This window comes from Poromitra crassiceps (genome assembly GCF_964638095.1).
Source record: "Poromitra crassiceps genome assembly, chromosome: 21".
Taxonomy (NCBI): Eukaryota; Metazoa; Chordata; class Actinopteri; order Beryciformes; family Melamphaidae; genus Poromitra; species Poromitra crassiceps.
The window spans coordinates 13488242-13492968 of record NC_139638.1 but is presented as its reverse complement, the minus strand read 5'-3'; positions in this window follow the sequence as shown (position 1 = coordinate 13492968).

Sequence of the window (4727 nt, the reverse complement as noted above, 5' to 3'; positions counted from 1 at the left end):
GCTAATTAGCTGCTCGCTGTGGCCGAGGAGCGCCGCGCGCTGAGCGAGAGCAGCCTGTGCTGCACAGCCGCTCCCCCGGTATCGTTTGGCCGAAGCAAAGCAGCCGCGATAAGAGGGAATTATTTTAATTAACCGGTGCCGCCTTCTGTAGCTAATGAGCCTAGTTAAAACGCACCGGCATCTTGCTGCAGTGTGCATGTTCCCCACTCCACAACCATGGATCATATGCTCCAAAAACAAAACGTGTGGATAAATAAATTAAAAGGTGAATAAATAAGAGGAATACATGCATAAATAAACAAATATTTTGAATAAGCTATGCAGAACAGCCTCGCACACGCTGCTGCTTGCACACATTGGTATGTCGGATGCCTACATGCCAAAGGCCTCCGAGTCTCCGAGAGTAACTGTGTGTGTACAGTGTGTGTGTTGTGTGTGTGTGTGTGTGTGTGTGTGTGTGTGTGTGTGTGTGTGTGTGTGCGCGTGCGTGCGTGCGTGCGTACAGTGTGTGTGTGTGTGTGTGTGTGTGTGCGCGTGTGCGTGCATGTGTGTGTGTGTGTGTGTGTGAGAGAGAGGACGGGCCAGTGATTTGGGGATGTTAGCCATGCCATTATGCGGTGAAGAGAATCTTCTCATCCTGATAAAGAAAGTCAAACAACCCAGAATGACACATTTCCTGTGTGTGTGTGTGTGTGTGTGTGTGTGTGTGGGAGAGCGACACTTTCTTCATCTCCTCTCTCCTTCCGGTTGAATCAGAGTGAGAGAAGAGGAGGCTTTGAAACTCTGCCCAGTCTTCTGCACAGAGCAGCAGAGGAGAAAAAAACCAAACAAGTTGGCCGTCGCCGCGGTTATTACTCTTCAGTTGTGTAACAGTGACATTTGCCCCAGTCTGAAACACATTCATCTCTACCTCCCAGAGCCACCTGCATCCTCACCAAAGAACTGCTGGCTACAGAAATCTACAGAAATATCCCAGTCACACACAGGTGACACTCTTTTTAATACTGCAATCTGCATAATACTCTCTGCAGAGGGTGGCTGCGTTCGGCAAAGACATTAGCAACGCTCCACGCTGTCACTTCCCACAGTATCACACCGTGTGTTTTCCAACATGTCCGCTCAGCGAGGCGACAGTGATGCATGTAAACCGTGTCATTCAGTATGCGGATGAGGCCTCGGCGTTCCAGCAGGTGACGCAGGAGACAGGTGTTATGTCGAATTCTGCATCCCCACCTGGCGGGAGCACATTGTAATGATTATACTGCAATACTGTTTAAAAACGATAAACTTTAATCTTCTTTGTGGGTGTTATTAATCAATGATGAGAAATGATCTGACGTCTACAGTTTATGAGCGTTATTTCAGCTTGGGTCATGATATCCAACATGGCACCAAACTATATGCTGATAAAAGCATTTGGTTCATAGAGAAATAAAGCTGCGGTGTTGATGCATTATTCGGCAGATGTATATTTTATTACTTGCAAAGATTTGCATCCCCCTCCTTTCTCAGACCGAATGTTAGATGTATGAAATTCCCATTTTCAAGCCCATATTATGAGCTGGTAACAGTGTCGGAAAAGAAACGTAAAAGAGGGGGATGCATTATTCGGCAGAACAGATCTTGTAGCCTACATGCAGAGATTTGCGTTTGGGGGATGCAGAATTCAGCATAACACCTGCGGACGTTACGCTGACAATGCACCTTCAGGATCCCGGGCGCAGTGAGCATCACAGGTTAGCTAACAGAGCGAGCTAACTCCTACCGGGCGCATACACACACACACACACACACACACACACACACACACACACACACACACACAAACAAAAACACACACACGCACACACACCCCAGTTACATAACCCTCAAAATCAGGGACCCTCCAATGATACTGGAACTGCGCACGGGCCTCTCATTACCTTTATCTGGGAGCCAAACTTTAAATGAGTCAACACGGCACACTGTGCTAACTCTAACTCTAACACTAACTCTAACTCTAACCCTAACCGTAACTCTAACTCTAACTAACCCTAACTCTAACTCTAACCCTAACTCTAACTCTAACCTAACTCTAACTCTAACAACCCTAACTCTAACTCTAACTCTAACAACCCTAACTCTAACCCTAACTCTAACCTAACTCTAACTCTAACTCTAACCCTAACTAACTCTAACTCTAACAACCCTAACTCTAACTCTAACAACCCTAACTCTAACTCTAACCCTAACTCTAACTCTAACAACCCTAACTCTAACTCTAACAACCCTAACTCTAACCCTAACTCTAACTCTAACTCTAACAACCCTAACTCTAACCCTAACTCTAACCTAACTCTAACTCTAACTCTAACAACCCTAACTCTAACTCTAACAACCAGTGGCGGACTGCATAATCGGGCACGTCGGGCAAATGCCCGGTGGCCTGGCCTGGCCTGGCCTGCCAAAAAAAAAAAAAAAAAAAAAAAAATTTTTTTTTTTTTTTTTTTTTTTTTGCAAGCCAGGCCAGGCCACTCACTGAACAGCAGGCCAGGCGCCGCCTACTGGTTTACTAGTGGTTTTATTACTTTATTCAGGTTTAAAGTGGGTGCATCTCATTGTAAAATTGGACTTGGCCCAAATTGGGCTTCAAACGGCCCAAATTGGGCTTCAAACGGCCCAAATCGGGCTTCAAACAGCCCAAATCGGGCTTTAAACGACCCAAATCTGGCTTCAAACGGCCCTAATTTCCGCCGCCGCCCTTCGGACGCCGGCACGCGCGTCGGCCCGTATCGGCCTGGCCTGCTTGGTATCTAATGCCCGGCCTGAATTATGATCCCAGTCCGCCCCTGCTAACAACCCTAACTCTAACTCTAACCCTAACTCTAAACTCTAACTCTAACCCTAACTCTAACTAACTCTAACTCTAACTAACTCTAACTCTAACCCTAACTCTAACCCTAACTCTAACTCTAACCCTAACTCTAACTCTAACTCTAACTCTAACTCTAACTAACTCTAACCCTAACTCTAACTCTAACTCTAACTAACTCTAACTCTAACTGGGCTCCTCTAACACTGCACAGCACACATCATGTACGAGCACACTGAGCCTCTCATCTAAAGCCAGGCTCAGCCAGCAGCACCAGGCAGCAGCAGTCAAGGTCATTTGATGAGAGCTGGAGGTGTGTGTGATGTGAATTGATTCCTCCTGTACGTCCTAATGATCAAACCCTGGTGGATTTAGAGGATAGTCAAGCCCCTTAATGAGAGTGTGGAGGATAGTGGTGTGCAGGGAAATGAGATACTGTAGGTACATACTCTTACAGTAGAGAGGGCCGCTTCTCTGTTTGAACTGCAAATCATGTTCAGAGGGAGAGAGAGAGAGGGAGAGGGAGAGAGAGAGGGAGAGAGAGAGAGAGAGATAGAGAGAGAGGGAGAGAGAGAGAGAGAGAGAGAGAGAGAGAGGGAGATAGAGAGAGAGGGAGAGGGAGAGGGAGAGAGAGAGAGAGGGAGAGAGAGGGAGATAGAGAGAGAGAGGGAGAGAGAGAGAGGGAGATAGAGAGGGGGAGAGAGAGAGAGGGAGATAGAGAGAGAGAGAGAGGGAGAGAGAGAGGGAGAGAGAGAGAGGGAGATGGAGAGAGAGAGAGGGAGAGAGAGGGAGATAGAGAGGGAGATAGAGAGGGAGAGAGAGAGAGAGAGAGAGAGGGAGGGAGGGAGAGAGAGAGAGAGAGAGAGAGAGAGAGAGAGAGGGAGGGAGAGAGAGAGGGAGAACCCTCCATTCTGTGCATTGGGATGTCCATCTCACAGCTTGCTATTTGTGTTATAGGGATAGTTTGGATGATTTGAGGTGTGGTCGTACTGGTAACACTTTATAATAACGTTCAGCCGTAAGTCACTTATAAGCCTTTAGTTAATGATGAACTAATCACTTACAAAACATGAATATACATTTGTAGATGATTAATACATGTTATGTTAACATATACAAATGTGTTGGTAGTCATCTATAAACTTTTAGTAAATTAAGTGTTCCTCACCCGTTGTAAATGATGTGTAAATCATTTACAATTCATTTACAAGGCTTTCTGCATCCCCTAATCTAAAGTGTAAACCATTCATCACACATAAATGTGTTACATACACCGCTGGAACCGCCCAGCGCCTCTAGTCTGCGACAGCGAAACGCTGGGCGGTTCCAGCGGCAGGGGGCGCGAGGTTGAAATGGACCAATCAGACACGGAAATAGAGCAAGACAGCCTATCAAGATGCAGCGTCAAAGCGGCTTTCACAGGAGGCATGCCGCCGAGCGTTTCATGATGTGCACGTACCGTCAGTAAACACTTTCCTAATGTGTTTATGGTCTCAATGGCTAGTTAGTGATCGCCAATCACAGACCAATAGCAGGCCGTGCTACACAGACCAATGGATCGCCCCCTGCAGGCCATTCGAAAGAATGCAGGTTTAAGTGCATTTCCGCATTGGCTTCAATTTTGACAGAGCTACCCCCTTGTATGTAACACATTTATGTGTGATGAATGGTTTACACTTTAGATTAGGGGATGCAGAAAGCCTTGTAAATTAATTGTAAATGATTTACACATCATTTATAACAGGTGAGGAACACTTCATTTACTAAAAGTTAATAGATGACTTACAACACATTTGTGATATATTAACATAGCATTTATTAAAGGAACACTCCACCCATTTTCAACCAGCTTTGTATCATTAGAACATCAGTAGTA